General features: G+C 41.4%; 1 protein-coding gene across 2 annotated transcripts in view; it reads left to right on the plus strand.

The window, feature by feature from the left end:
* LOC118149171 (uncharacterized) overlaps window positions 1-15,996 on the plus strand; it is a 300,718-nt gene that overhangs the window by 244,622 nt on the left and 40,100 nt on the right. For both annotated transcript variants that reach the window (XR_013528662.1, XM_078354318.1), the window contains exons 13-15: window positions 10,317-10,557; window positions 13,100-13,162; window positions 13,439-13,675. The gene's annotated coding sequence lies outside the window, so the exon portion shown is untranslated. The remainder of the gene's footprint in view (window positions 1-10,316; window positions 10,558-13,099; window positions 13,163-13,438; window positions 13,676-15,996) is intronic.

A 15,996-nucleotide genomic window follows, 5' to 3' on the forward strand; every position in this document is an offset into this window, starting at 1 on the left:
ATTGGGGAACATGTGGTATTTAGTTACGTGAGCAAGTTGTTTGTGGTGATTTGTGAGATTTTGGTGCACCCGACACCTGAGCAGTGTCCACTGCACCCAGTTTGTAGTCTTTTTCCCTCACCCCCTCTCCTTTCCCCCAAGTCCCCAGAGTCCATTGTGTCATTCTCATGTCTTCACATCCTCACAGCTTAGCTCCCACGTATGAATGAGAACATACGATGTTTGGTTTTCCATTCCTGAGTTACTTCACTTAGAATAATAGTCTCCAGTCCCATCCAGATTGCTGTGAGTGCCGTTAATGCATTCCTTTTTATGGCTGAGTAGTATTCCATCATTTATACATATATGTACATTTATATATACATATATATTATGCATGTATATATATGTACATTTATGCATAGATATATATATTTGTGCATGTATGTATGTACATTTATACATATATATATATTATGCATGTATAGATGTACATTTATGCATAGATATACCACGGTTTCTTTTTCCACTTGTTGAGTGATGGGCATTTGGGCTGGTTCCACATTTTTGCAGCTGCGAATTGTGCTGCTATAAACATGCCTGTGCAGGTATCTTTTTTTGTGTAATGACTCATTTTCCTCTGGGTAGATACCCAGTAGTGAGATTGCTGGATCAAATAGTAGTTCTACTTTTAGTTAAAAGCCTGTATACTTTCCAGTGCCCTCCATTAGCTTTTTTTTTTTTTTGGTTTGTTTTTTTTATTGTCTGGATGGTCAGGTGAAAAGAGGTGTTTAGCCTCTCACTGAGAGGCTTGCTGTCTTCATACAATTGAAGGGTTATTATTTATAACAGAGAGACAACTTTGAACCTCAGCAGGGGAGAGCTGCTATGGAGAATGCAGATGGGATGCCTGAAACAGACACACTCTAAGACTCTGTGATAAATACAGTTCTCTCAGATCCTAAGCGTGGTAGTTTTTCCAGATTGAAGCAAAGCCTCTGAGCCTGTCGCTCTGTGACATTATAGCAGCTAGGGGATCCAACAGGTTTTGTAAAAAATAAACAAAATGTAAAATGAAAGCTGTTATGTAGAGTATAATGCAGACAAAACGAAGGATTGAATTATCTTGGTCCCTACTGGATTCTGTGCTGTTATGAACATAGAAGGGCTTTCTTCACCTGGCTATGCAGGAGAGGCACCTGAAGGACTCATTGAAATAGAGATTCCCCGGGTTCCGAGTTCCAACGCCTACCCTACAGATCTAGGGTGGACCTCTGGGGTTTCCAGGTACTTTTGTCCTGCCAGCAGGATTGGGAACAGACTGTGTTGTGACCCCCAGCCTTGGGCTATAGGATGACTTAAATCTGTTAAACAACCAGCCCCATAGGCTAAACTGTCTGGGCTGACTTTATTTGCTGAATTGAATACTTAGCTTGGCGTTGCAGAGTTTAAAATGCACTTAGAACATGCATCAGATCGCAGGTCTTATGAATAGCAGTGATACAACCACACATGGGCCACCATGCTGATAGATCGGAGAGGTTCATGAAATTATCTTCAAGCTAAGCAGCAAATTCTGTAATTATCAGTATTCTTTTCATGTACTCTAAGAGTCTGCATAATTTCCCTGTGGTAGAATGTAGAGAAATCAAAACAATAAACTAAGAGATCTACCAATTCATTGGAGCACAAAATTTAAATCTGTGTTTGCTAACAATATTTCAATTTCTGGGCAAGTCTAACATGAAGAGACTGAATAATTATATTTCCATCTTTACTTTGGGAGGAGTCTGTTTATTTATTGCTTTGGGTAAGAATGCTAAAAACCTGGAACTCTGTACTGTGATATTTACCTTTGTCATAAATTTAAGGCTTAACGTTGTATTGATTTTGTCTTACAGACATACTCATCAACTGATCGCTCTAGGTCTTAGAGTAAAAGAAATTTAGCATTCAGTGTAGGCTTTTTGTATGATATGTCTTTTTTTTTTTTTTTTTTTTTTTTTGAGACAGAGTCTCACTCTGTCGCCAGGCGCCAGGCTGGAGTGCAGTGGCACAATCTCGGCTCGCTGCAACCTCCACCTCCCGGGTTCAAGCAATTCCCCTGCCTCAGCTTCCTGAGTAGCTGGGATTACAGGCACACGCCACCACACCCAGCTAATTTTTGTATTTTTAGTAGAGACAGGGTTTCACCATGTTGGCCAGGATGGTCTCGATCTCTTGACCTCGTGATCCACCCGCCTCGGCCTCCCAAAGTGCTGGGATTACAAGTGTGAGCCACCACGCCAGGCCTGTATGGTACGTTTTTGAATGAAGACAGTAAACCTAAGGGCATACTAATAATCTGTTGTGTATTGCCTTATCTTTTGCAAGGCATCTTCAAGTCCTTGATTTCATTTGATTCCTTTCCAAGCCCTTTGAAGTCAGGAGACCTGATTTGCTATGGGACTTTTTCAGATGGATCGTTACTATTCTATCTCTGTGTTGTTATTTTTTTTTCATAAATTTGTTTTTAAGCATATTGATAATGCGCACCCCTGAGAACCATGTCCTTTAACAAAAACACTCGTATTAACTGAAACTTAACCTAGAGAGGCTGCGTCTTTGCACCCTACCTATAGAGAGTGGTTAATGCAGATGAAGTGAGTCCATATCAAAATGCCTAACTCTTCACCTTTCAATTAATTAATTGATTTCATTCATTCACTCACTCCTTCATTCTTCAGATTCCTACCGAGCATCTATTACATAGCAGGTATTCTCTTCCATTTATAGCTAATATTTTTTTTCTTTTGAGACAGAGGCTCACTTTGCCACCCAGGCTGGAGTGCAGAGGCATGATCTTAGCTCACTGTAGCCTCTGCCTCCCAGGTTCAAGAGATTCTTCTGCCTCAGCCTTCCAAGTAGCTGTGATTACAGGTATTTACCTCCATGCCCAGCTGATTTTTGTATGTTTTGTAGAGATGGGGTTTCACCATGTTGGTCTGCCCACCTTGGCCTTTCAAAGTGCTGGGATTATAGGTGTGAGACACCACACCTGGCCTATTGCTACAATCTTGAGACCAGATTGCCTGAGTCATTAAGAACACAGGCTTTTTGGTTCAGACAGTTTCGGCTGTGAATTCCTTCTCTGAAACTGCTCAAGTGACCTTGTACATGTTACTCTTTTCTTTATTCATTCATTTTCCTTCCTCTAAAATGGGTAATGATAGTACTAGCTGACATCTTTTTTTCCTCTTTCTTGATACAGGGTGTAACTCCAATCCCCAAGCTGAAAAGCATGATTATGGCTCACTGCAGCCTTAACCTCCCGGGCTCAGGTGATTCTCCCACCTCAGCCTTCCAAGTAACTGGGACCACTGGTGTGCACCACCACACCTGGTTAATTTTCTTGTTTTGGTTTTTGTTTGTAGAGACAGTGTTTCCCCATTGTGCCGAGGCTGGTCTCTAACTCCTGACCTCAAGCCATCAGCTCGCCTCCCCATCCCAGAGTGTTAGGATTACAGGTGTTAGAAGTAAACTTTTCAGTGCCACAAAAGAAGTAGCACTTGAATATAAATTTCCTCAGCAAGGCAGTTTATAGAAGGGTGCAGCTTACCTGGGCAAGGGAGGGGAAGGGGTACTTATTCCTGACAGAGGTCATCCCTACTGCTGTGTCATTCCCCTATTGGTGAGGGGTAGACAGCACAGTCTAGTCTAATTCTGATTGGCTATTTTAAAGGGAGCAGTGGTGCAAGCCAGAGTGGCAGGCTGGGTAGTTACAGGCAGGTCAGAGTAAGTAGCCAGGGGTTAAAGCAGGTGACCAGAGCAGGTGACCAGAACAGGTGACCCAGGATGAGTCAAGAAAGAGCAGGGGACAGGGGGAACAGAGGTGAACTTCTGATTAGAACTGGTGGAAAAGGTTGTTTACTGAAACTACAAGGAAGTTAAACTTTAAAATGGAGAATGAAAGACTAAGAGAGCTGAATATACTGACATACTGATTCTCCGAAGAGAAACTTGGGGTTCACTGTTTCTAACACAGGCATGAGCCACTGTGCTTGCCCCAGCTGATACATATATTTTTTGATGAGAGCTCAATATTTCATATAATACATATGGAGTGTTTGTCATAGTACCTGGCACATAAAAGGGCCCTAATAAATGGTAGAATAAAATTCTTCTCTACAGTGAAAACTGCTGAAAATTGACCATAGCCATCAAGTTGGCTCTGTTTAATTGACCCAACCTTGAAAGCAACAAGACATTCAAGGGCTAACCCCATGCAATTGGCCATTGTGTCAGTTTGCATTATTTTGGTTATAGGTCAAAGAAAATAATTCCAGTTGGCTTACAGAGTAAAGAGAATTCACTGATCCTTGTAAGTCATCAAGTGGTACGGCTGGCTTCAGGCAAGGCTTGACCTAGTAGCTGAAATAACTAGGACCTGGTGTTGGTCTCATGTAATGACAAGTTCCTCTGAAAGCTCTATGTGGTGGTTCTATATCAACTCCCAAATGTCTCCTCAAAGTGAAAAGAAAATGTTGTGGCAACTGTGGGTGCCACATCCCCACAGGGCGGGAGTAAGCCTAGGAGATCGAAACACTTGTCTGAGATGCAAAATTTAACAGAAGAGCTGCCAAGAAAACCTCAGATAAATAATATTTTGGCTCAGGCCTATAATCCCAGCACTTTGGGAAGTTGAGGTGGGTGGACTGCTTAAGGTCAGGAGTTTGACATCAGCCTAATGATGTAGCAAGACCCCATCTCTACAAAATAGTTAATTTAAAAAATTAGCTGGACATGGTGGTACATGTCTGTAGTACCAGCTCCTGGGGAGGCAGAGGTAGGGGAATTGCTTGAGTCCAGTAGCTGGAGGCTGCGGTGAGCTAGAATCATTCCACTCACTGCACTCCAGCCTGGATGACAGAGTGAGCTCTCTTCCCTACCCCCACCCCACCCCCAAAATGAATAAACAGAAATTTTAAAAGTTAAAAAAGTAAATAAAATCCATAAATAATGTTTTGATTCTATATGTAAAAAACAAAACTGATGCAAAAAATCTGTGATCTTCAAATTAGAAGAGATTTATTGCGAAGGTTTAAGGGGAAGATTTCTTTTTTTTTTTTGAGACGGAATTTTGCTCTTGTTACCCAGGCTGGAGTGCAATGGCGCGATCTCAGCTCACCGCAACCTCCGCCTCCTGAGTAGCTGGGATTACAGGTGTGAGCCACCACACCTAACCCAAACAAAATCTTAAAAACGCTCAAAGTACAATTTGGGAGGCCAAGATAGGCAGATCACAAGGTTAAGAGATCGAGACCATTCTACCAACATGGTGAAACCTTGTCTCTACTAAAAATACAAAAATTAGTCTAGCATGGTGGCAGGTGTCTGTAGTCCCAGCTACTTGGGAGGCTGAGGCAGGAGAATTGCTTGAACCTGGGAGGTGGAGGTTGCAGTAAGCTGAGATCATGCCACTGCACTGCAGCCTGACAACAGAGTGAGACTCCATCTCAAAAAAAAAAAAAAGAAAAAATAGACTAAAAGTAGACTGTGGTGATGGAGACTTGGGGATAGGCATTGAGGACCCCACACCTGCCAACTTGGCATTTCAGTCACACTGGGGAGCTCCTGCGTGCCTGTGGACACAGTTTGAAAACCACTAAATTAGAAAACCATAAACTAGACAGAAGATTTTTTTAGGTTCCACCATTTCACGGCTACAATTCTGAGCATTTTTTGAAGGAACCAAAGAAGTAGAGAAAGTGGCTGGGCACACTGGCTCACGCCTATAATCCCAGCATTTTGGGAGGCCAAGGCGGGTGGATATCTTGAGGTCAGGAGTTTGAGACCAGCCTGGCCAACATGGCGAAACCTTGTCTCTACTAAAAATGCAAAAGTTAGTCCTGCATGGTGCCTGTAGTCCCAGCTGCTTGGGAGGCTGAGGCAGGGAATCACCTGAACCCAGGAAGTAGAGGTTGCAGTGAGCTGAGATCGGGGCCCTGCACTCTAGCCTGAGTGACAGAGTGAGACTCTGTCTACAAAAAAAAAAAAAAAAAAAAAGTATAGAAACCAAGAACACGACACAAGCTTTACATTAACCCAGCATGTTGGTACATACTTGTATTCCCAGCACTTTGGAAGGCCAGGGCGGCAGAATTGCCTGAGCCCATGAGTTGAAGACTAAGCCTGGACAACTCAGCAAGATCCCCACTCTACAAAGATTTGAAAATTTGCCAGGCATGGTGGTGCATACCTACATTCCCAACTATTTAGGAGGCTGGGGTAGGAGGACCACTTGGGCCCAGGAGTTCCAGGCTGCAGTGAGGTATGATTGCACTCCTGCACTCCAGCTTGGGCAACAGAGCAAGACTCCATTTCTAAAAGTAAACAAAAAATAAAATAAAATGACATGGGCTTTGGTTCTGATACATTTGGCTGTGAACCCTTCTGTTACGTTTCACGTGAACTTGTCGATGTGCCTTTTATTTTTTATTTTTTTCAGTTTTGTTTTTTGGTGGCATAGAGTAAATGAAGGCAGTAGGGAGAGAATTCAGAAGTCTTGAGTAATTTGAGCAAAACTCATGAGGCAATCCCAGGTTACTCAGCCGGAAATGGAGATCATATTTTTTTTTTTTTGATACAGAATCTTTCTTTGTCGTCCAGGTTGGAGTGCAGTGGCATGATTGGAGCTCACTGCAGCCTTGACCTCCTGGGTTCAGGTGATCCTCCTGTCTCAGCCTCCTGAGTCGCTGCTTATGTTCTTTTAGGACAATACTTTTCTCCTCTCTGTGAGTTCAGAATCCATGACAGAGAACCTCATGTAATGTTCTTATCATAAATGTTAAACGTGATTCATTTGGGGTGGGGGGAAATGAACGTATTAAGCTGGTCTAAAAATGGGTCTGGTTTCAAGAGCTGTAAGCAGTTGGTAAATAATAAAAATGGAAACCCTTTCTTTTTAGTTCTTAAAAGAAATTCATAATGGGTTCTCCTCATAAACTGCAATTATTTTTAAATAGCACTAATGAATAATTTAAAGACCCACTGGGTTAGGCAATTAGTTTTAAGTGTAGATTAATTGCTTTCTTTATAATATTCCATATTCATTTTTTTCCGTGATGTGGACAGATATTTCATCTTCTTTAAAAATATTTTATGTTTTCTAAAATGTTCTGAAAGGTGAGAAAGGAAGCTGCTGTAGTCATTACAAAGTGTGAAACACGTGACACTGAGCCCGAGTCTGCCCTTGTTTTTAGGGAATAAACAATATCATGGCGTTTTCTCCCATTTCCCCTCCCCAACAATTCAGTATGATGCAGTGGGTATTTAACTTTCTTTTTTTTTTTTTTTTTGAGATGGAGTCTTGCTCTGTCGACCAGGCTGGAGTGCAGTGGCAGGATCTCAGCTCTCTGCAACCTCTGCCGACCAGGTTCAAGCTATTCTCCCATCTCAGCCTCCCAAGTAGCTGGGACTACAGGTGCATGCCACAACACCTGACTAATTTTTGTAATTTTAGTAGAGACTGGTTTCACCATGTTGACCAGGCTGGTTTCGAACTCTTAACCTCATGATCCACCTGCCTTGGCCCCCCAAAGTGCTGGGATTGTAGGCCTGAGCCACTGCACCTGGCCTGTTACACTTGTTTGATTGTGACCAACAGTGAGAAATTGTGACTCAGTAACATATGCACAAATACACACACAGACACACATTAACATAAAAGTTAATACGGAAGAAAAACGGCAGAATACAACTGTTGTTGGCTCCATCTGATGCCTGCTGATATTTTCCACTCTGCTCCACTGAAACTGATTTAAAGGGAGTGGATTTCTGAGCTAGTGGGGCCAAGTTCCAGTTATTGGCCTGGGGGGTGGATATAAGGATGTTCCCCTTGTAAAAAGTCACCAAGTGGCTCAGGCCCGGCACGGTGGCTCACACCTGTAATCCCAGCACTCTCGGAGGCCAAGGCGGGTGGATCACGAAGTCAAGAGATCGAGACCATCCTGGCCAACATGGTGAAACCCCATCTCTACTAAAAATACAAAAATTAGCTGGGCATGGTAGTACGCGCCTGTGGTCCCAGCTACTCAGGAGGCTGAGGCAGGAGAATTGCTTGAGCCCGGGAGGTGGAGGTTGCAGTGAGCCAAGATCACACCACTGTACTCCAGCCTTGGCAACAGAGTGATACTCTGTGAAAGAAAGAAAGAGACAGAGAGAGAGGGAGGGAGGGAGGGAAGAAAAAAGGTAAGAAGAAAGGAAAGAAAGAAGGAAGGAACGAACGAAGGAATGAACGGAAGGGAAGGAAGGAAAGGAAAGGAAAGAAAGAAAGAGTGAAAGACTGAAAAGAAAGAAAGAAATGCATTTTATGGACAGCTTAAGCCCGCGCAGGTCTTTTCTGGGCTTCCAGAGAGAATCCCAATCAGTAATAAGTGCTCTAAGTTTGCCAGCTCTCTGTTTCTCCAGATTCTTTCTGTTTTTTTTTTTTTTTTCATGTCTACAGACTTTGTATTTTTGTTTTGTTCTTGGTTTGTTATTCTAACTAGCGTTAGTAAAAATTGGGGATCTGGTTTTATAATCTGACCGTTTGGTGATCTCCCATAGGTGGATAACAGGTCTATTTTCTGCTGGATGAGACAGAGATTCTGGTTTGATAGTCTTTTTTTATTGTTTGTATGTTTGTCTATTTGTGATCATGAATCAATTACATGCAAAAGCAAGAATTTCCTGTTCCCTAGAAAGCCAGCCCTTTGAGATCTAAACCAGTGATTTTTAAAATATGTTTCTGGGATTATTTTTAACTTGAGACTGAAGCTATGAGCTCTCTGTGTCTGGAGGGCTGCGTGTCTGTGATTCAGCAACCCCCTTGATATCTCATTGTACAAATATGATATGTTTTATTACCTCTAGGTTATATTATTAAATATCTCAAAGGAGCAATGATCTGATGAGTTTTCAAAAATTGATACTTATATAAATCCCTTATTTCTCAATTTTACAGAAAATAAGGAAACGACCACTTTAAAGTGCAAAGTTTAAAAAAATCCTTCTTACTAAAAATGTTAGCTTAGAAACATTAATATAAGAATGCAAGTTCATAGTTAAGGTAAATCTTTGGAAAAACTGGCTCAATAATTTTGGTTTCAAACGTAAGTAATAGCTATATGTCTTTCCATTTGAGTTTATTAGTGTGAATATTTTGGTTTCTTTTCTCATAAATGTCCTGTCTTTTTCATATTAGTTTCATATTGGTTCAAATAAACTAACATTCCTACATAGCATTTGAGATTATAAAAAATGTAAATTTCAGGTAACATGAATAATTCTGAAAAATGTTTTCTAGCAATATGTGTGCCTTGTAGTATGTTAGCTCTGTTAGTAGGTAATTTCCAACATCCTCAGGTAATTTGAAACCTTGAATTCATATTAAATTGAGTTAATTAATTTCTGAAAAAGAATGAATAATTGACTTGACTTATTATTTTTATATGCTACAGAGAGAGTGGCTGTATGTTTTGGAACCTGTTACTGTTAAGGAAACTTGTTCATTTTACTACGTAAGAAGGTGAAAAAAAGTGTGGTGGTGAAGAAAATTCTGTTATATGACGCTAGGGAGGCCGTGGAGAAATACGAATGCTTTTATGCTGTTGGTGGGAGTGTAAATTAGTTCAACCATTGTGGAAGACAGTGTGGCCATTCCTCAAAGAACCAGAAATACCATTTGACCCAGTAATCCCATTACGGGGTATATATCCAAAGGATTATGAATCATTCTACTATAAAGACACATGCACACGTATGTTTATAACAGCACTATTTATAATAGCAAAGGCTTGGAACCAACCCAAATGCCCATCAAGGATAGACTGGATAAAGAAACTGTGGCACATATACATTACGGAATACTATGCAGCTATAAACAATAATGAGTTCCTGTCCTTTGCAGGGACATGGATGAAGCTGGAAACCATCATTCTCAGCAAACTAACACAGGAACAGAAAACCAAACAATGCGTGTTTTCACTCATAAGTGGGAGCTGAACCATGAGAACACATGGACACAGGGAGGGGAACATCATACACCAGGGCCTGTTGGGGAGTGGGGGTAAGAGGAGGGAGAGCATTAGGACAAATATGCAGGGCTTAAAACCTAGATGATGGTTGATGGGTGCAGCAAGCCACCATGGCGTGTGTATACCTATGTAGCAAACCTGCACATTCTGCACATGTATCCCAGGACTTAAAGTAAAATGACATTTAGAAAAAAGAAAATTCTGTTATATGTATTCATGAATTTTGAGAGTCTACTTCAATGTTTTTGCATGACAGTGAGTTTTTAACTACTTTCTTTCCAGTTTTCTCTGTGAAAAAGAAGAGGTTTATTCTGGCTAAAAGTTATGATTAGTTTTGTGGTGGATGTTCTGCCATTCCCATTCAACGTTATCGTGGATGTCCAGGTCAGCCCAGCGAGGCAGAACGCAGCAAAAAGAAATAAAAGACGTGGATTAGAAAGAAATGCGTCCCTACTCTCAGATGATGTGGCTGTCTACCTGGAAGATCCCAAAGAATATACAAAGGGAGTGCTAGAAGCAATACGTAAGTTTAGAAATAATGCAATACATAACGTTATATATATATACATGCATATATATATTAGCAAGGAACATTTGGAAATGAAAACCTAAAAATGCAATACTATTGACAATGGCACCAAAACCATACCTATTTAGGTATAAATCTACCAAATTATTTGCAACATCTGAATGCTGACAACTACACAAAAATGATCAGTAAAATAAAATAACCTCTAAATAAATGGAGATATATTCATGAGTTGGAAGACTCAATATGTCAAGATGCTAATTTTTCTGAAACTGATTTATAAATTCAATGTAATGCCAATCAAATTCCAGTGGGTTTTTTGTGGAAATTGTCACACTGATTCTAAAATTGATGTAGAAAAAGGAAATAAATATAGAGGAGTTAAAACATTTACTCTTCTATATGTATTCTAACTGTATGCCAACAACTACACAAAAATGATCAGTAAAATAAAATAAGTTCTAAATAAATGGAGACATATTTGTGAGTTGGAGGACTCGACATGTATCCCAAACTGATCTATAAATTCAATGTAATGCCAATCAAATCCCCATGAGTTTTTTGGGTAGAAATTGTCACAATTTATTCTAAAATTGATATAGATAAATGAAATAAATATAGAAGAGTTAAAACATTTACTCATAAAAGAAATCAAGTAGGAGGACTTGGCCTGCCTAATTTCAACACCTTATAAGTCTACACTAGTCAAAATAGTGTGGTATTGGCAAAAAAATAGACACGTACATCAGTGGAACAGAACAGCAGGTCCAGGTATAGACTTACGTGTATGACCGGCTGATTTTGAAGAAAGATGCAAGGACAAGAATGAATTATAGTACTTCCAGTAAATGCTAGAACAGTGGGATATCCACACAGAAAAGAATGAATCATAATTCAACCCTTCTACCGTATACAAAAATAGATTATAAAACTAAAGGTAAAGACCAAACTACAAAACTTCTAGAAGAAAGCGTAGAATAATTTTGTCATCTTGAGTGAGGCAGTAATTTCTCAGAGTTCATATTCTACGGGTCTGTGGAAGTTTCAATTTCAGAGTGATGACCTAAAAGGTATCTGGCAGAGGATATTTCTGAACATCAGTGCATTCAGCAGGTGACCTGGCTTCTTATAACAGCCTATGATCAGATATGGGAGCAAAGAAATGACTTAAAGTTGGAACTTATATTTAAAGGGGAAGTGGAGCATAAAAGTTTGAAAAAGTTACAGCTTGGCCATGTGGTAAAGAAAGAATCCAAGCAGGCTATGGAGTAACCATCTGGTAGAGAGATTTGCATTACTAAAAAGGAGCCAAGTACTAATATACAATGGGGAAGAGGCCCCAAGGCATTTCAGAAATCTTGGAGGGGCCAGGCCTCAGGGATGCTGCTTCCCTGCTCAACCTCAGGACATTGCTCCAGCATCTTAGCTGCTCCAGCTATAGCTGCAGCTCAAAGGGTTCCAGGTACAGCTCAGGCTGCTGCTCCAGAGAGCATAAACCGTATGCCTTGGTGGCTTCCATGTGACCTATGGGCACATAAAATGCAAGAGTGAAGGAGGCTTGGCAGCTTCCACCTAGATTTCAGGTTTATGGAAAAGACTAGGTGCTGGGGCAGAAGCCTAATGCAGAGGCAAAGTTCTCATAAAGAACCTCTATTAGGGCAGTGCCAAGGGAAACTGCGTTGTTGGAGCTCCATGGAGAATTCTGCTGGGGCATTGCCTAGTGGAGCTGTGTGATGGGAACTGCTGCCTTCAGACCCAGAATAGTATACCCACCAGCAGCTTGCACCTTGCAACTAGAAAAGCTGCAGGCACTCAGCTTCAACCCACGAGAGCAACCACAGCGGCCATATTCTGCAAAGCCACAGGAGCAGAGCTGCCCAAGGCCTTGGGAGCCTACTCCTCGCATCACTGCCCTGGATGTAAGACATGGAGTCAAAGAAGATTATTTTGGAGCTTTAAGATTTAACAACTGCCCTCCTGGGTTTCAGATTTGCGTGGGGCTTATTACCCCTTTCCTTTTGGCAAGTTTCTTTTGGAATGGTAATGTTTTTTTCAATGCCTGCACTGCTATTTGTATCTTAGGTGTAAATAGCTAATTATAACTTAGGAGTAAATACAGGCTCACAAGGGGAAGGAACTTGCCTTGAGCCTCTGATGATGAGACTTTGGACTTGAGACCTTTGAGTTGGGGCTGGGACAAGTTGAGACTTTGGGGAACTATAGAGAAGGGATGATTTTATTTTTTGATAAAAGAAGAACATGAGATGTGAGGGGCCAGGGGCAGAATGATATAGTTTGGATGTGTATCCCCTCCACATCTTATGATGAAATGTAATCTCCAATGTTGGAGGTGGGACCTGGTGAGAGGGGTTTGGGTCACGGGGGTGGATCCCTCATGAATGTCTTGGTGCTGTCCTCATGATAGTGAGTGCGTTCTTGTGTGATCTGGTTTTTTAGTGGCACTTCCCCTCTCTCTCTTGTTCCCTCTCTTGCCAAGTGGTACAGCAATTCCCCTTCTCTTCTGCCTTAATTGTAGCTTCCTGAGGCCCCCACCAGAAGCAGATGCCAGCACCGTGCTTTCTGTACAGACTGCAGAACTGTAAGTCAAATAACCCTCCTTACTTTATAAATTACCCAGTCTCAGGTATTCCTTTATAGTAACACAAGAACAGACCAATACAGGACAGAAAACAGATCAGTAATTGAAAGGGCTGGGAATGGGGTGAAGGGTTGATTTAAAAAAGGGAATTAGGGGAGGGGTCCCCAACCCTAAGGCTATGGACTGGTATTGGCCCATGGCCTATTAGGAACTGGGCCAGCTGCACAGCAGGAGGTGAACGGCAAGCAAGGAGTGAAGGTTCATCTTTTTTTACAGCTGCACCTCATCACTCATATTCCTGCCTGAGCTCCGCCTCCTGTCATATCAGCGGCGGCATTAGATTCTCAAAGAACCATGAACCCTATTGTGAACTGAGCATGCTTGGGATCTAGGTTGCCAGCTCCTTATGAGAATCTAATGCCTTCAGATCTGTCACTGTCTGCCATCATCCCCAGATGGGACCATCTAGTTGAAAGAAAACCAGCTCAGGGCTCCCGCTGATTCTACATGGTGGTGAGTTGTGTAATTATTTCATTATATGTTACCATGTAATAATAATAGAAATACAGTGCACAATAAGTGTAATGGAACTGAATCATCTTGAACCCATCCCTCAACTCCTGGTTTCTGGAAAAATTGTCTTCCACAGACTAGTTCCTGGTGCCAAAGAGGTTGGGGACTGCTGAATTAGGGGATTTTGAAGTTGTAGTAACCACCACCAAAATGAAGGCATAAAACATTCTTTATACTACAACTGCAAAATCCCCTAATTCAATTTTCTCACCTATCTTATGTTCATGGCAGGCACACCTATAACAAAAGACAGGTTAATAAGAGAAAAGCATAACAAATTTATTTAGTATGTCTTACATGACCCAGGAGCCTTCAGAAATAAGGACCTATAGACCCAATGAAAACTGTATTTTTTATATGAAGGATGATGAAAGACGCAGATAACTATGGAGAAACATGATTAGACAACAAGGTATATGATTTAATGGTAACAAACAAGCTTGGTGGCGGGGAGAGGGAACTTAGCAAGGCCTGTTTGTTCAGATTCTTTTATGTGTCACCTTATGATATCCCAGCCTTCCTGAGTATAGAGTAGGACTCCTCAGGAATAAAGTTCTTAGGACTTACTTTCAGGGCACATAGGTCAGAGAATTCTTTTATGGCTTCAGGGAAGAAAGGTGGGAGAAGGTCAGAGTGATCTTTCCTTTAGCATACAACACTCAGTACACCAAAGTGCCATATTTTAGGGTAATGTTTCCTGTACTCCCATCAGTACCAACTACGCTAAATTACTGCTATGTCTAAGAGTAAACTCTTGGGGCCAGGTGTAGTGCCTGTAATTCCAGCACTTTGGGCGGCCAAGGTGGGCGGATCAGCTGTTCAAGATCAGCCTAGCCAACACGGTGAAACCCCATCTCTACAAAAAATAAAAACATTAGCTGGGCAGGCTGGTGCCACTTGCCTGCAATCACAGGTTCTTAGGAGGCTGAGGCAGGAGAATCACTTAATCTCAGGAGGCAGAGGCTGCAGTGAGTCGAGATCGTACCAGTGCACTCCAGCCTGGGTGAAAAAGTAACACTCTGTCTCAAAAAAAAAAAAGAGTAAACTCTTGGGTAGAGGCTTCTGAGCTGACAGAGCTTAAACAATTTTCAAATTGCTTCAGCAGACAGAGCCAGCATTTCAACAATGGTTTTTAGTCTATGTCATGAAATCAGACGGCTCCCCCAAACCCAGCAGAATGAGAGTTAATTATGTAGGATTGAACAGATTGATGAGGGAAAGTTAACTCTGGTTATTTGTTTGGTGTCTTAGTCCATTTGTGCCTCAATAAAAGGATTCCTGAGGCTGGGTAGTTTATAGAGAAAAGAGGTTTATTTGACCCACAGTTCTGCAGGCAGCACCGGAAGCATGGTGCCAGTGTGTGCTCCCGGTGAGGACTCCAGGAAGTATCCAATCAAGGCAGGAGACAGAGCGGGGCTGGCATCACATGGTGAGAGAAAGGAAGAAAGAGAGACAGGGGAAGATGTGCCAGGCTCTTTTCAGCAATCAGCTTTTGAGGGAGCTAAGAGAGTGAGGACCCCAGGACCAAAACACCACCCATCAGGCACCACCTTCAACACTGGGAGTCGAATTTCAACATGGAATTTGAAGGGGATCTTACTGGTGCCCTCAGCAATTAATGTATAGAAAAAAAAATTGTTGACAAGTGTTTACTTTTATATTTGCATAAATTGTGAGTAAACATTTTTGAAGACTATACTTTAACAAATAAATATTTCTCTTTTATTTTTGTTAATCTTAGAGTAAGGGAGCCGAATGTGATGGATGATATGTAGCTGAGTTGATGCAATTACAGACAAAAGTAAAGGGATTTAAACCAGTTAGCTTTTGTAACAGTCATTGCGTTGGTCTGGCTATGTTTTTATGAAATGCATTAAAAAATAACTCGCAGACCAACTAGAGATCTGGGCCTCAAATGAGACCTTTGATGTGGTTTGAGACTCAGTCTTCTTTAGCCTGATGTGGCTTCATTCTGCAGTATGCATGGTCTTGTTTCAACTACAGAGATGAAAACAGTTTTTGAAAGGAAACAAATCTCAGGAACCCCCAATCACTAAGCCAAGGGAAAAGTCAAGGTGAAAACTACATCAGGCAAACTTGACTCCCATTTTAATTCCTAAATAAGATAATTAAAAGGATAGAGATACATACCTCCCCCCCAATTTGCCCACAAGGAAATTCCCTGGGTCCCTTAATATCTTTACCCTAAAACAGTTCTGTTGGATTTCATCCTGGCAATGTAAACTAATAGCTTATCTTCA

This window comes from Callithrix jacchus, chromosome 2, assembly GCF_049354715.1.
Source record: "Callithrix jacchus isolate 240 chromosome 2, calJac240_pri, whole genome shotgun sequence".
Classification (NCBI taxonomy): Eukaryota; Metazoa; Chordata; class Mammalia; order Primates; family Cebidae; genus Callithrix; species Callithrix jacchus.